The sequence below is a fragment of the Cherax quadricarinatus genome, chromosome 71 (assembly GCF_038502225.1).
Source record: "Cherax quadricarinatus isolate ZL_2023a chromosome 71, ASM3850222v1, whole genome shotgun sequence".
Taxonomy (NCBI): Eukaryota; Metazoa; Arthropoda; class Malacostraca; order Decapoda; family Parastacidae; genus Cherax; species Cherax quadricarinatus.
Genome location: NC_091362.1, coordinates 16,844,117 through 16,861,616, shown reverse-complemented (window position 1 = coordinate 16,861,616; position 17,500 = coordinate 16,844,117). Strand labels below are relative to the sequence as shown.

General features: G+C 41.9%; 1 protein-coding gene across 2 annotated transcripts in view; it reads left to right on the top strand.

Annotated features, from left to right (window-relative positions):
* The first annotated feature begins 7,537 nt into the window (after window positions 1-7,537).
* Window positions 7,538-17,500, top strand: part of brun (trafficking protein particle complex subunit brun) — a 113,240-nt gene continuing 103,277 nt past the window's right edge. For both annotated transcript variants that reach the window (XM_053793486.2, XM_053793485.2), the window contains exon 1: window positions 7,538-7,673. The gene's annotated coding sequence lies outside the window, so the exon portion shown is untranslated. The remainder of the gene's footprint in view (window positions 7,674-17,500) is intronic.

The following is a 17,500-nucleotide window of genomic DNA, read 5'->3' as shown; positions in this document are numbered from 1 at the left end:
TGTGGGCGGTAGTCAAAAGATTACAGAGGTACATAATTGGTCCAGGGACTGGACTCCAAAGTTTTGATAGCTGAGCAAGTTACAGAGGTAATGAACTCATAATTTACAAAGGTAATGAACTCACAATTTACAAAGGTAATGAACTCACAATTTACAAAGGTAATGAACTCCAGGTAAGTCTGGTCACAATCATGACAAGTTACAAAGGTATTTACAGATTAGAGGTACGTAATGGGTCCAGGGACTGGGCCCCCAAAGTTTTGATAGCTGAACTAGGTACAAAGGTAATGAGCTCACAAGTTACAAAGGTAATGAATTCTGTAGAATGGTTACTTACGTTTATACTTTGGCTACAATCATGAACAAATTATAGCTGCACCAGTGGATTGGTGAACAGAACCATCAACGAAAATAATTTGCGAGAGTGTGTGCTGTGTGACTAAGTTATCAATACAGCTTAAGGCCTCATGTTTGGCTTCAAGGCGAAGTTTTGGTTGTGATTTAAGAAGTAGTTTGGGGGGAAATGGAGGAATGGTAGTTTGGAATGGGGTAATATTCCATGGAGCGGAGAAGTGCCGCTGTTGCCTTACTTGACATAGATCATGTATCTGATTCATGCGGAGGTCGGTTCCAGTCTTTTCGATCTATCTGGAGGAGTGTTCACCAGTGCTGAGGAAAGTTTGGAGGGCTTCTGTGCAGGGGTTTGAATGAGCTTGCCTGAGCATATTAACCCCAATTAGGATATTTCTTTCAGTAACACGATCTCTGATGCTTGGAATATCAAGTTCTTTTTGCATATTTAAAATTTTGGCAGTACGAGGGCATCCTAGGATGATCCTCATTGCTTCGTTCTGCAGTTTTTCCAGCCCTCCAAGCTTCCAGTCAGACACAAGAGCAAGTAGTGGCGCAGCATAATCAACCAATGATCTAATATAAGCAAGATACATCATTTTCACAATTTTAACATTAGCACCATACCTGGGGTGAAACCCTGCCACAACTCTAAGTGCTCTTAGTCGTTCTTTGTATTGGCGACAAAGTCTTGTTACAACAGGTCCAAGTAGTGGAACCTCAAAGCCTAGATACCTGTATCTGCTTACATATTCTAGAAGAGACCCATCATGCAATTGGATCTGACGAACTGTGCCTCTCTGTCGAGGAGGACGCCTATTGAGTATCTTTGTTTCATCAGTAGAGATTAGCAACCCCAGGTCCTGACACGAGGCTAGTACATGATTAAGAATGTTTTGGGTGTTGGAGAATCCGGTGGTGTGAATCATTATATCATCAGCAAAACTAATCACATAATTATGGGGCTGACTAGGCATAGCATTAAGTAATGCATTAATTAGAATATTGAACAGTGTGGGACTGAGCATACCTCCCTGTGGGGTTCCTAATTCAAAGTCTTGAGTTACACTTCTATGTCCCTGGAACAACACAGACGATTTCCTGTTGGACAGGTAGCCTTTAATCCAGCGGAGAAGCCATCCTCCAACATCCATTCTGGCAAGTTCACTAATTATTACATGTCGGTTGGCTACATCGAAAGCGGATTTAAGGTCAAGGAAGGTAGTGTAGGAGCTGTCAGTGTGCAGGGTGAGAAAGGTGGCTATGCAATGATGCACGCTCCTTCCATGCATGAAACCATGTAACCGGGGAGACAAAAATTGTTTGATTCTGTACATGAGACGATTAAGAATCATTCTCTCAAATGTTTTACACAAGCAGCTAGTAAGAGATATTGGGCGAAATGCATTTTGTTGATTGGGCTTAGGAATTGGAATGATGAGGCTGTTGGTCCAAGATTGAGGGAGCTCCCCAGTTACATAGCTCATGTTATATAATTCAAGTAATGGATTACCTGGTACTCGACACAGCAATCTGAGTATGTTGTAAGTAATACCATCCTCACCAGGCGACGTGGAGTTGCCCTTAGTTAGCGCTGCATCAAGTTCATAATTAGTGAAAGGAATGTTGCAATCATCTGCCTTACTGAGCATAAAGCAAACAAGTCTCTCCCTTGCATCATATTTGTCATTATGAACAACCCTCTGACGACGACGAAGTAGTAGTCGAAGAAGTAACCGAAGAAGAAACCACAGGCAACCGTTACCTAAGCCAAGCCTTAATGGGTCTCTAACCTTCTACACCACCCCTAACCCTCCGGGGTTAAAAATCCGAACGAAATCTTAATCTTAAATCTCCCAACGGAAATGAGCGCAGCTGATATGCTATACTTTATGAAAAAGGGAGCTGCTAAGTACATCTGCACCAAACCTCACCAAATTCCTTTTAAAAACGCACTATCTTACCTCGTGACGAATCTGAACTGCTCCAACCTCAGAATGCAACTATTCCACATGTCCAAGAGAGACTTCAAAAGACTCAAGAGTGGCTCCATCACCAGCGAAGTGTAGCCAAACACACAACAGTTAGTTTAATATGTTTATTATGCACCCCATACCCATCCTGTGGGCGGTAGTCAAAAGATTACAGAGGTACATAATTGGTCCAGGGACTGGACTCCAAAGTTTTGACAGCTGAGCAAGTTACAGAGGTAATGAACTCACAATTTACAAAGGTAATGAACTCACAATTTACAAAGGTAATGAACTCACAATTTACAAAGGTAATGAACTCCAGGTAAGTCTGGTCACAATCATGACAAGTTACAAAGGTATTTACAGATTACAGAGGTACGTAATGGGTCCGCAACACACAACGTGAGCCTCCCGACACCTGACGTCTGTGGAAAATTACATTTATCTGGATGTAACTCATAATGTACATACCAGTAAATGATAACAAAGATAATTATTATTTATCAAAGTTACATAGACAAGTAGGAATTTGGGACACCTAGGTCACAAAAATGTCCCCCTTCGATACCTACAACTGTCATGTCCACAAGTTGTTTGTGAAGGCTTACTCAGCCCTGTAACAACTTCAGTAAGTATTACTAAGGCTGGCTCCTCCTCAGGAAAATTAATGAATAGAAAAAGAAATAATAACAGACAAACATAAACACTTTATTATATAGAAATGTAAAATATAAAACACTTAAATATGAAATATTAATCCTACATTAAAGAAAATGAAAAATGAAAAATATAAATGATAACTTAATTCAACGCTAATATATATAGGGGTGTCTGGTGTTGGTGACACTGTGTTGTTGAAATCGTAGCCGTTGCTGATGATGTGGGAGGGGGGTTGCAGGTGTTGGTTACAACCCACTGGCTAGTTCTTCACAGTAGATAGAGCCTTGAGTATTCTATCCCGATGACAGGAAAGCAGGTTCTTTACCACTGCAATGATGAGGGGTTACGTCCTGCAATTTCATACAGGTGCACTGGTAATTAAATCCAAAAAGGGGAAGTCTCAGGACGTTAGTCCATCTCCATTAGTTCTCGTTGATTGACAGGTGACCCTCTCTGTCATCCAAGCTGAAAAGATGGACAGGTTACCCACTGCTTAAAAAATCACTCTCCATGATAAGTACAATACCTAAAAGATGTGGTGACTATTACAACAGTCAACTTAGAGCAAGACTGAAAGGACTAAGTTTATTATTGGTCAAAAGTGAAGCTTTTAACCAATAAATCCACTAGAATACAAGGCAGGCATGTACTTACAGTAGTGTTGGGAGCTGTGAGTCGAGTGATTTACTGTTTGACCAGAGCCCCACACGTCACCTTTCGGGGGGGGGGGGAGAGAAGGAGGGGAAGGGATAGCGGGAGCTAGACTGACCCTACCTTAACAAGCAGCCGGCAATCAAACTATCACTTTAGGGGTGGGGGAGAAAAGGCGGGAATAGCGGGAGCTGGACTTACCCTACCTTAACAAGTAGCCGGCAAGCAAACTATCACTTTCGGGAAGGGGGGAAAAAAGGCGGGAATAGCGGGAGCTTGACTTACCCTACCTTAACAAGTAGCCGGCAATGAAACTATTGTTACTATATACTCCCTCGCTACTCCTATCTATTGAACTTTTCCCTCACATTGCTCTAGACCTATAATTACAAATGAAATGTACATACACACCAGGAATTCTGGTAAATATAAAAATTGGTGGACTGTATATTAAAATTAATAAATGATTACATATGCACAGTTATATAACAGAAGGAGAATATATCTTAATACCACTCACCAATTTGACTGGAGATTAAAGTGTATCATACTCAGAAAACCTCACTGTCTATCCATGAAAATAACACTGGCCAGAGCTACAACATAAACAGACTTATCTGAGGTCCCTGGAGCTGTCTTGTCCAATCGCCTGATATCTCAAGTTATGCAGGAATGCACATCCAACAATTTCGGCTCCTATTTGAGAGGTGTCAGCCCAATTTAACCTCTAGAGCACGAAAATTCTTCCGATTATTCACTAACGTTTGTGTTGACTAGTTCAAACATGGCGAGTCTCTTCTACGCAGGCGCAGAATTTCCCATTTTTTATAACATAAATTTTATTAAATACAATGTATTACACTAATTTACATAAAAAATACACTGTATTTTTTTCGGAAAATACATTATTTTCCACAACGTCCAAACTAGCTCTTCACCTCAGCCTGAAGCATATCAGCCAGCGAGCACTGTCTACAGTCTGATCTCTCCTCTATGCCCTCAACATGCCCTCTCTACACTGCCTCGCAGTGTCATGCAGCTGGGTTTAGCCCTGGCTCTTTCATCTACAACTCAAGACCTTCCTCTCACCGACTATTCTTCGTCTGTCCACACTTCCCCACTCACCCACCGGAGTCCCAACAGAAGAGCCTGCTATGTGCGTTCTCAATGTCTGTCCCACGATCGACTTAGCTGCTGAGTTAAGCCCTGGCTCTATTTCTACGACTAAGAACACTCCTCTCCAGCGCTATTCTTCGCCTGTCCCGTCTTCCCCGCTCATCCCATTGGGATCTTACCTGACCATACCCCCGGCCGGGATTGAACCCGCGGTCATAGAGTCTCAAAACTCCAGCCCGTCGCGTTAGCCACTAGACCAGCTAGCCACAATAAGATTCATCCAACTAGGTATATTTCTACACCATAGGAAAGTTAGCACAGGCACCTCTGTGACCACAAATGCAAGTTTTTACAGACGAATCTCCAGCTAGCGTGGCCGTGACGAACTCTAGCTCAAGTCCCTTCACTGCCGTCAACATGACTCAAGAAATCGTAATGACACGATTGCAAATAAACCATACCCCCGGCCGGGATTGAACCCGCGGTCATAGAGTCTCAAAACTCCAGCCCGTCGCGTTAGCCACTAGACCAGCTAGCCACAATAAGATTCATCCAACTAGGTATATTTCTACACCATAGGAAAGTTAGCACAGGCACCTCTGTGACCACAAATGCAAGTTTTTACAGACGAATCTCCAGCTAGCGTGGCCGTGACGAACTCTAGCTCAAGTCCCTTCACTGCCGTCAACATGACTCAAGAAATCGTAATGACACGATTGCAAATAAACCATACCCCCGGCCGGGATTGAACCCGCGGTCATAGAGTCTCAAAACTCCAGCCCGTCGCGTTAGCCACTAGACCAGCTAGCCACAATAAGATTCATCCAACTAGGTATATTTCTACACCATAGGAAAGTTAGCACAGGCACCTCTGTGACCACAAATGCAAGTTTTTACAGACGAATCTCCAGCTACCGTGGCCGTGACGAACTCTAGCTAAAGTCCCTTCACTGCCGTCAACATGACTCAAGAAATCGTAATGACACGATTGCAAATAAACCATACCCCCGGCCGGGATTGAACCCGCGTGTCATTACGATTTCTTGAGTCATGTTGACGGCAGTGAAGGGACTTGAGCTAGAGTTCGTCACGGCCACGCTAGCTGGAGATTCGTCTGTAAAAACTTGCATTTGTGGTCACAGAGGTGCCTGTGCTAACTTTCCTATGGTGTAGAAATATACCTAGTTGGATGAATCTTATTGTGGCTAGCTGGTCTAGTGGCTAACGCGACGGGCTGGAGTTTTGAGACTCTATGACCGCGGGTTCAATCCCGGCCGGGGGTATGGTTTATTTGCAATCGTGTCATTACGATTTCTTGAGTCATCTTACCTGAACTTGTTCGTTCGTTCGTTCCTCCACTTTAGTCCTAAATTTGTCATAATCATAGCCATAATTTTTAAAGGGATGGACCGGTCAGCCAGCGGAAGGCCTCAGTCAGATGACAAAAAGCTCCACCTGTGAGTCATCATATGAATAAGACCCACGTCAGGAAACACTTGTCCTGTTTCCTGACAAACCTTACCTAACCTTACCTCCACTTTAGACTAAGGAATTGACTATCTTCTATCAAAATGGCTGAGGGGTTGATCACCTCAAAACTACCTCTCCACCTCTACTGTCTCCAGTGTTACACTCTTCTGTTTTCAAGTGAAGTAGACTGTTGTGTAGGCGAAACATTTCGGCAATGAAGATACTGCTTCCCAGCATACATAAGGGGGATTACCCATAGATCCCAGCCTGGTTGTCTGCAAGAGGGAGCTGACCAGGCACGATAAGTCGGTTCCCAACCAGCCGGGCTGTGATTCGTTACGTCAGTTTGCATGCGTCAGTTTGGTTGATCAAGCCCTGATCCACCGCGAGGCCTCGTAATGGACCGGGCCGCGGGGGCATTGACCCCAGGAACGCCCTCCACGTATCCAAGTATACCTAAGTATTGAACGTGTCTTATTCAGCAACATGTCGGTATTGTATACCATGACTATGAGACAAAGTATCATAATTGTCTGACAAAGCAATTCCATGGAATCTTGGTACGAAGAATATTTTCTCTAAGGTTACAAGTAATGTTCCGTAGCTCGATCGCTAACGCACTCGGCTCACACATTGAGGTCCAGAGTTCGAATCTCCGGTACAACTTGAAAACGTTATAGACTTGTTTTCATGAAACACCTGCTGTCCATGTTCACCCATCAGTATAAAATGGGTACCTAAGTGTTGGTCGACTGGTGTGGGTCGCATCCTGGGACAAAACTGACCTAATTTGCCCGAAATGCTCAGCATAACAAGCGGCTTTCTATATAACAGTATGTCAGCTAGACCTGTATACCTTGTACATATACTTGTAGAAATAAAGATATTATTATATATTATTACTACTAATAATAATAATGAAATTAAATATTGGCTGTGTGCCAGGTTGACTACCAGCAGGTCTGACTTTTCTCACACAATTGCAATGTAAGTTTTGTTTTCCCCGATAGTCGACTAACACCAAGATTACTAATTTTATTGCTAGGTTATGAGGGCTAACAGGTACATGTATTAGGAATCTTGACCTTTGACCCGGGATCGAACCCAGGACCTTAAGGCTGCACCAAACGCAAAAAGAATGTCGAAAAGTTTCCAGTAAAACGCGTTACACTCTACTGGGTTGAAAAGTTTAAGTATGCCAACATATCATGTAATTATTACTGAAAGAATTAGAGTAGAATGGGGCATGACAGTAGGTTATTTTAACAGTGTATGGTGTGTTTTCCTTGTGTTGGGGAGGGTTGGTCAGCCTGTGACAAAGAGACACCCCTGCCTGGCGTCATTCACACACCAGTCGCTCTGCTCATAATTTACTCTGATTTTCGCTCTTTGTGTCGATAATACTGCGAGTGTGATCGCCGGGAAAGAGGGTCAGGTCACGCGGCAGTCATGGTAAGTATTATTTCTTCCCAGTGGTGAGAATTGCTTGTGAAATGGACAATGATAGTATCCTCATCCGCCCCCTAACTGCTCCACTAGTGGGGGTGTAATTATAACCTTTCCTCTTCAAGATTTTAAGGGATTTATTTCTCAGACTTCTTGATATTATGAGTAGTAGACTACTGATATAACATTTGTGTTTGATCATACGAACATAAATGAAAAGCTTGCGAGCGTGTGACTGACCAGGTTGGTTAAAAGATATAATATACACTTAGTATCTTTATACATATTAAGTTGTGTACAGAGAGGTACATACACAGTAAAAGTAAATTATATCTAGATTTGAAATGTGTCATTTGAGTAGTGCATATATTCTCTATAGATATACACAATACATTTTGTGATTATTTAACCAAGGATATTAAAAAGTTGGCAAAATAATTAAATCCATCACTCATAGTTTTTTTTGGAGTGAATTTATCATATCTGTCAGTTGTCATCTCTTCTTCGCACAATTGTCTAGTGAAATTTGTTGTCAGCATGTTTGATCCTTGGATGGGTTTCCAACATTTTCTTCACTGTAAACAGTTTATTATTATTAGCTATACAAAACACTAAAGGTCAAACCCATATGGGTCATACAGTACTGACCATGCAGGCAGAATGTAAAAAAAAAAAATGTTCGTTATGGATTTGTTTAAATCCTTAACATCTGTTAGCCGCACTTGAGACTTCTTGATTCCGCAAAGCAAATAATCTCGTGACATTACTCTTTAGGAAGGGTATCTTGATGCTAGTGAAAAGTTCTTGATCCATGGACTTGGAGCTATCTTCTGGCTTGAATCCAACTTGACTGCCTCCCATTTCGTAGGCTGTGGACGTATGACCTCTACAGATTTAGTACTTCCTCATGAAGATGATAGTGATAGCACGGCTTCAGGTCAGTGTTACAAGGTTGCTGTGCTATCTCAAATCCTCATCCAGTGTATCATTCACTTTGTGTGTTGAAATATTCTCAAACTTGGAGAGCATAATAGGTATTGTGCAAAGTGACTGCCAACCCAGTACAGAGATTCTTTGCAAATTTCTTTGAAAGAACTGAATTAAGGCTTTGGTGAGGTATGTCAAGTACCCAATATAACGCAAAAATATACTCTAAAACACATGGCAACTTTTCTCGTGTTCTGTGATAAGTATTTTACTCTACTTACTTACATACCTGTGAATTTAGGTATTTTTCTTAATGATTTTTTTTTATTTTTTATTTATCACACAATACACATAATCTGTAGGTATGTCACACATAACAGGAAAAATAATATTGCTATAGAATTCAACACCTCCCTCCCCACAAGGAAGCTGTATGCACCTCAAGGAATTCATTCTACCTATTTGCACCTCCCAGTGACTTAACAATGTACACATCCTTTGTACTATATCTACTTACGAAAGACTACTAAATGAATACATATCTGTATGTAAAATGTGAACATGAGAGAGGCAAACTTTTAGTTAATCACATGCAGTGTTAACGTATGTAAAAGGTACCACACAGTGGTAACATCAGTTAAAGACTTCTTAATATCACAAAAACAAACCCAACCACATTCACTCAACACAACGTAACAAGCTACCACAATAAGAACATGCAGGTCTCAACATAATGTTCACTTCCATTACCAAAAAACATTTGTGGAACTCTATAAATTACTTAACAGTATATTATTACATGATAAAAAAAATACACCAGTCACTTCTACAAATAAAAACAGAACAACACAAATACAGAGGTGATGCATGATCACGCAGAAGTTGCCGCTATTTCGTACCCCTGCCAAAACATAATATTAATCCAGTAGTACATTGCAACCTCTTCAACTTTGCACAGCATCCTACAACCAGCCACACTTAAGAAGGTTATGTCAACACACCCATTCACATGCTGTAAGCACGCCTGTCTGATATCACCATCACAACTCGCCCCTTCAACCACAATTACATGCACTCTCACCAAAACACTAACCTCCAATGGCATCCTCTCCCCGGAGCCCGTACCAGAGACTGGGCTCCCCTGGGTCACAACACCAATAGACCACCTACTCTGATGTCTACATCACCACCTGGAACACTTAACTCCCACTTACTACCATACACAACCACACTTCTACACTTGGTTTGATAAATCTTCGCTGCTAATATACGACGCCTTATTTCCAACTCCTCTCTCCCCCTATACACCTACATGATAAAAACAATCCACAGTCACATACACCGCCACCCTTGCCTCTGTCTCCGAAACCCACGTCCAGACTGAGCGCCCTCAAAATGGACATCCTCCTCCCCCCCACCACCTAAGTTAAAACATGAGCGAACCATCTCCTCAGACCCTCCAGGCGCTTGCAAAAATACGCAATATGGAAAAGCCATCTCTTCCTCCCCCACAGAATCTACAGACTCCATCTTCCACTACTCTTCTATCCCTTACCACCACACCCGATGGCAGGATTCCATATAGGAACCTGAACATCGCCTCACATTTCCTAAGGTGGCCTCTCAACTTTGAAAACCTCCTCCAAATCTCTCCCCAATCATACACTGGGTATAGTGCCACCACTGGGGCCTCTTGTGTCCCACTAAAGCCCTCTACAGCACCGTAACCCTGATCATTTCTGGCTCCTATACTGCCATCATCACTCAACAACCATTCACAATCACGAAAATCGCTACCCTGAAAAGTCTTCCTAAGCACCTCATACACCTTCCCTTGGCACCCCCCCTTAAAAGCTCTGGCCCGCATCACCACCCGTTTAACACATACGCACATCACCACTTGTGCAGATTGAACAACCCCAATCCACCTTCTCTCACCAGCAACATAACCACCTCCCTCCTCAGCCAATCACACCTTGATGTCCATAAGAATCAAAACACCCTTGCTTGAATGCGACCTATCGCCTCCCTAGTCAGAGGGTAAATGTTAGCGACATACCACACTTTACTATACAGGAGGACATTGACAACAATAGCCCTCTGCACCAGTGATAAGTGATATGGTCTCAACCCCCCAGTAATCTGTGCACCACACTATTCAGTACCCTCTCCGAATTAACCTCCCTTGCCTTGTCCCTATTGCCCGCATACGCTATCCCACAAATCTTTAAAGAATGATCATCATTTGTGACAACCGAGCAGCCCCTCACCTCTCTATCCTCCCACTCGCCCAACCCCATTATCTTTGATTTACTCATGTTTACAGCCATACCCATCACCCTCCCATACATCTCGCCTACCCCAACTAGCAAGTCCGCTTCGCATATTCGTTAACCAATAGCGTGGCATCGTCTACATAACCAACAATCTCTAGTAAACCTTGTCTCTCCCACCACCTGTCCGCAAACACACCCATTGCCTCCGTATAGTGTAAAACCTGCTCCTCTCTGAGTCCCTGACCTCGCAATTTATGTACCTCCAAGCTTGGTATGTTAGTTTCCCTCCTCTGCTGTTGGCCCCTCAAAACACAGGCTGAAGGCTTGTCACCCCATAACGCCACCTCTACCACCACCTGTACCCTCACTGCATCAAAACTCTCATTATGGATGCCCCTATCCCATTCCTTCAATCCCTCAATCTCATCAACAGGGTACACCCCAATCACAGCCCCCTGCCTGTGACATTGCCTCGGTCTGTCCTCGTAATAATTTACCAGCCAGTATTTCGCGTTATTCACCTGTCTCCCCTCTCCCGCATAAAACTTGCGTATCGCCAGTTTGGTCACCTTGTCCCGCCAGCACTCCAACTCCTCCCACCCCCAAACCCCTCTTGCTCCCCCTTCCACCACTCCTTGAAGCCCACCACTGCCTCTTCATCACTCAGTACCCTTATACAGCCTCTCCTCATTTAACGACGGAGTTCCGTTCCAAAGACTGTGTCAGTAAACGAATTCATCGCTAAGTGAGGAGCATACTACAGTGGTAGTGGGTTTGTGTCAACCATCTTTGATATTGTTTTAATGTCACCTTTGCTCCATTTATAACATTTCTGGTATATTTTTAAATGTTTATACAGTAATGTAGTGTACATATATTGTAATAAACAGAATTGAGGAACTATGCTCTTGATATACATTATTTAGGTATGCATACTGGTCAGAAAACCCATTGTAAGTCCGAGTCGTCGGTAAACGAGTATGTCGGTAAGTGAGGAGAGGCCTTATTTAATTTCCAATACCCCCTATGTATCAAGGTCAAAGACTCCCACCCCACCTCAGCAAAAACCGCCCTATGATTGGAATAAGCCGCTGTGATGGTACTCATCGCACATAATTGCACACAACATAACATAAATCCGATCCAAATGTGCCCCACAAAAGTATGATCCAGTACAACCAGTCCTATCACACACATCCTTCAAGTTCACATCACGCACCAGTTTGTTCAGCACTGGCAAATAGTGCCCCACCCCCCCTTGGTGCAACATCCCCCCTCCTAACTACACAGTTCCAGTCTCTGCCCACTATAGCCAGCGCTGCCAAATACCTAATAAAATAGACTAACTCCTCCCTAATGAATGCATTCTTAACCCGTACATCCCCATCTGCAGGGGCATACACACATACTAAGGACATAGATTCATTCTGCCAGCTCCCATCCACTTGGAGTACTCTCCCACCCCCTCAGTTTTCACTCCGGTGATATACAAATGGGCTTGCTTAACTCGTCAAAATGGCTACACCCTCTTTTAAGCACACAGTAGGTACAATATATACCACATAACCAGGTATCATGAAATCTTGAACCTATCTAATGTGCTCCTGCAGAAATACAACATTCACATGATACTGACATATAAACCTCCCAAGCCAATCACTTTCCCTTCACACACAAATCATTCACATTGATCGTCATACACTGAAGGCTAGCAGTTAAGATATTCTTTCACATTGCCCGACACTACTTTTATGCTTCTACACCCTTACTTGTATGTCTCGCTTTACTCCTCACCCCAATCCCCATTCCTGCAGGTTTTGTAGCGTCCTGTTTATTTTGCCTTTCGCTCTCTGTGCTCTTGGCCACCTCCACCCATGCCTTTTTCCCTGTCCTTTGAGCAGGCATCAGGACGTCATCTGAATCCGAGGCCATCGCTGCCCTCTTCCTTGTACCCACTTCCTCCACAACACACATCTCTGGCTCTGCCTCCCGATGCACCTCCACCTCTGCGTCCACTATACGGATTCATCCCTCTGTTGCTACTCCCCTGATGTTTGCAAGGGTTGCCTCCTCCCCTTCTGCTACCTCTGACACACACGATGTGACGTGCAAGTCCTCCACAAATGTCTCTGACACTTCCCCCTCCCGGGGGGGGGGGGGGGAAGATACTCGGTAAAGCCTTTTCCAATTCCTCACCGAGGCCAACTCCCTCAGCCTCCGTCATCACTCGCCTCTGACCATGCCCTCACATCCAAAAGTTCCTCTGCCTCCTTAGTCGGAAGATAATCTCATTACTCCACAACCTACTGGTTCCACGACCACCATGCAGTTCCATTTCTTGTACCCCACACTCCCTCTCTGGTATGACTGACCTGTCAGTAACTTCCATTACTATGTCTTGATACTACTCCACAATCGCCTCATACACTTGCATCGACAGCAACTTCATGAATAGTCGAACTGCCCCATTCAGAGCAACACTGTACAACTCATCTGCAGTTCTGTATGTGTCCCTGATGATTTTCGGCAATAAACTTGACACCTCTGGGGTGATGGTCCCACAGAGCAGCTCAGTGCCAACAGTGTTTACACATGTTTGCAGGCCAGACGCCATAATATAACACCACCAATCGCCCAAGTGCAGCTGGCAGAGAGCATCACGCACACATCTGCCCAGGCCGCCATCCACACAGCGAGTTCCTTTTGGTATCAGTTGCTATTGGTTAATTTCGATGATATCGCTGTTAGCCTAAAATTGAGTATCAGTTTCAACAAACTCTGTTGGTATCAGTATCACTTCCAGTATTTACGGTGTTAGTATCAACCTAAAATTGATCGGCAAAAAATTTACCCCATCCCCTAAAAGAAGCATTCTCCAGTAAAATTGGCAAATAAAAACTTGCACACCCCAAAATCTATGTCAGCACTCCTCTGAGCAAAACCCACCAGCATAAAAGGCTTCAAGACAGAAGAGGCATTTTGCAGTTATCACACAGAAACCAATTATCCCAAATTAGAAAATCTTCACCTTTTGACATGTGTATATAGTTGAAAACTGTAATTAATCTTCCTTTTAGTTAGATGCATCGGTATTTAAATTTGGATGCTGTTCAGAAAACAGAAATGACATTCTGAGGTTAGCTCAAAGAAAATGATGCCCTACAATTTTAATAATACAGCCTCTCCTCACTTAATGACAGAGTTTCGTTCCTATGACCATGTCGGCAATACAAATTCGCCGCTAAGCGAGGAGCATATTGTAATGGTAGTGGGTTTGTGTCAACCATCTTTGATAGTTTTAATGTCACTTCTACACCATTTAAACATTTCTGGTATATTTTTAAATGTTTATACAGTAGTGTACTATATATTGTAATAAACATAATACAGTGAACCCCCGGTTAACGATATTTTTTCACTCCAGAAGTATGTTCAGGTGCCAGTACTGACCGAATTTGTTCCCATAAGAAATATTGTGAAGTAGATTAGTCCATTTCAGACCCCCAAACATACACGTACAAACGCACTTACATAAATACACTTACATAATTGGTCACATTCGGAGGTAATCGTTATGCGGGGGTCCACTGTAGAGGAAATCAGCTCTTAATATATATTAAGGTATGTACACTGGTCAGAGAGCCCATCGTAAGTCTAATTCATCAGTAAACGAGAACGTCACTAAGTGAGGAGAGGCTCTGTTGACAAATTAGCACCTCCTGGTATATACTTCCAAAACAATTTGAACCACCACCTCCTGGCCCATAGCCAGGCTCTGGGAGTAGAAAAACTCTTGGAATTCATTGAAGGTATCCTGTAGGATACACCTATGTTGAAGTTTGAAGCCAGTCAAGAGGTGAACTCGAGGTAAACATGGAAACCAGAATCACTTCTTAGTCTATAAAACTGACTGAAGGGTACCCTAACAACCCAATAATATGAATCTTTTCCCTAGATACCATACACCAGCATTAAAAATTTGAAACCAGTAGGATGGAGGCATTTGTAAGTTACAAATGAAAACTTGAGAAAAAAAAAAAATTGAAAAAACGGCTGTAAGCGTCACCTGTCGCGGGATACATTATCAGTATGTGAGGTGGGGGAAGGGGGCAAAAAAAGGGGCAAGTTGAATGTTAGAGAAAGGCAGATTAACCCTTTCAGGGTTTCGGCTGTACTAGTACGGCTTACGCACCAGGGTCCATGACGTACTAGTACTCATAAATTCAAGCGCCTTCAAATCTAGTGAGAGAAAGCTGGTAGGCCTACATATTAAAGAATGGGTCTATGTGGTCAGTGTGCGCAGTATAAAAAAAAAAAACTGCAGCACACAGTACGTAATGAGAAAAAAAAAACTTTGACCATTTTTTGGATTAAAACAGCGACTTTGCACTATATTTTCCTATGGTATTTATTGTTGTATTCTAGTTTTCCTGGTCTCATTGTATAGAATGGAAGACATATTACAGAAATTGAGGTGATTTTGACTGGTTTTACAATGAAAAGTATCTTGAAATTGAGCTCAAAGCAGCAGAAATGTTTGATTTTTACCAAAGTTCAAAAGTAAACAAATGATGCCAAGCGTCCAATACACGTCAACTGGCGAGTCTAATATTCTTTCACAAGTGCGCCAATATTATTTATACCATTTCTACACTAGTGCAGTAGTCTGCATAACAGTAAATCTTCTATTTTTTGTGAGAATAAAAATTCAAAATCGAAAGCAAAAGAATGTAAGAATGGCGTGGGGACATGACTAATGAACAGAGGAAATGTTATTTTAGTGCCAGGAATGTCTTTCTTATTTATTCTGGACCCTATTTGGAAATTGGCATGGCATCTTTTGAAATTTGTGTGAAATTGGCAAATTTGCTACATTCTGACCACTGTATTGGATAGTTGAAATCGGTAAATTGGTGGTTTCTTGTACTCATTCGATAGAAAAAAATGGAGTTCTAGAGAAATAATTATGATTTTTGTCGACAAGTACATTGGGAATTGGCTGAAAATAGGGCTCAAAGTGGGCAATATCGCCGATGCGTAAACATCGTCAAGACCGCTAACTTCGCAACAGCATAATTCCGTAAGTTTTCCATCAAATTTCATTATGATCGGGAAAAGATTCTCTATCTTTTCATAAGAACAAATAATTTTTTTTTTTTTGAAATTTGGGGGACCCTGAGAACAAGTCTCTGAGAGGGCCTGTGGACCCTGAAAGGGTTAAATACAATGCAATTTTTTTCTAAGGTATACTGTGTTTATCAGAGATGCTGTACTTAACACTAAATAGTTACCTTTAACCATCATGTTTAAAATAGTTTTTGTATCTTGATATTAGGAAGATGTACATTTTCTTTAAATATGGTATCAGTTGCTGGTTCATGTTTTTTTTTTTTTTTTTTTTTTTTTTTTTTTTTTTTTTTTTTTTTTCTTTATTTCAGGTAAGTTTACCTGTAGGCAATTTTCTCCATTAAGAGATGCATGAAATAGAAGTATGTATTGAAAAGGCAGGGAGCATTTAGGCCTAAGTAGACCAAGGCTTGCTAGACACTTGTGCAACACTTGGGTATCCTCATTTTGGAAACCATCCATCTAGTGGCTTCCTCAGTTCAATAAAGAGAAGAATGGTTGAAAATCAGGAGGAGTTTGAGGTAATCAGTCCCTCAGCCTGGAGTCAATGTGATCAGTCCATCAATCTTGATGGCCTGATATTGTTGGTTCCCTGAACTATTTACCTACAGGCATGTATGTAACTGCAAGTCATGGTATCACGATGCGCTGAAAGGAGACATGGCTTAAGAAATGCTTTGCCCTCAAGGGCAGCACCTTAATATAGGTGAAGGGACTCTTGATTCAAGAAATGTACATGTCCTCCTCTAACTTGGATCAAACCTGATTGCCTCTCATTTCCCAGATGTTATGATTAAGAAATATTTTTAAAATTTTTGCATTTGTATAAAATTCAACAAACTTGAAATTTATTTTTAAAGCTATGCTTAGGATAGTTGGAGGAGAACAATGATACAAAACACTTGTCACTGGACATGGGTAAATTAGTGCTTGCTTCTAGCTTTAGAAAGTTTTTAAATTTAAAGTGCTAAATTACTATAAAAGAACAAGAATTTCAAACAGCTCAGAGCCTGTATGTGTATGCACATATAGTATGTGTATTCTTCCTTACTTGGTGGAACTTAAAATCTACAGTGGAACCTTGGTTATTGAATTTGTTTCAGATGTCGATTTGACAACCAAAATCTACAACCAAAGCAGTTTTCCCATGAATAATGTAAATAGAACTCATTCATTCCAGACCTCAAATGTACTATATTAATGTATTTACTACATAAACAATGTATAAAATTATACAGGACAGGGAAACTGTAAAAATTAATACTAAATGAAAATTTAAACTGAAATACTGTACAGTAAATGAAAATTTAACTGCAACTTACCTGTCAGAAGAGACCTAATGTTTCTCATCTTTGTCTCTCTTTCACCACTAACATCTTATTCAAGCTCACTCTTTCTTTGTCTCGCTAAAAACCTGTCCAGCGAAGTTTGTTTCAGGCTCCATTTTAACACTTGTCTAAATTGGGACATTACACTATCATTGTACATGTTAGAAAGATGGAT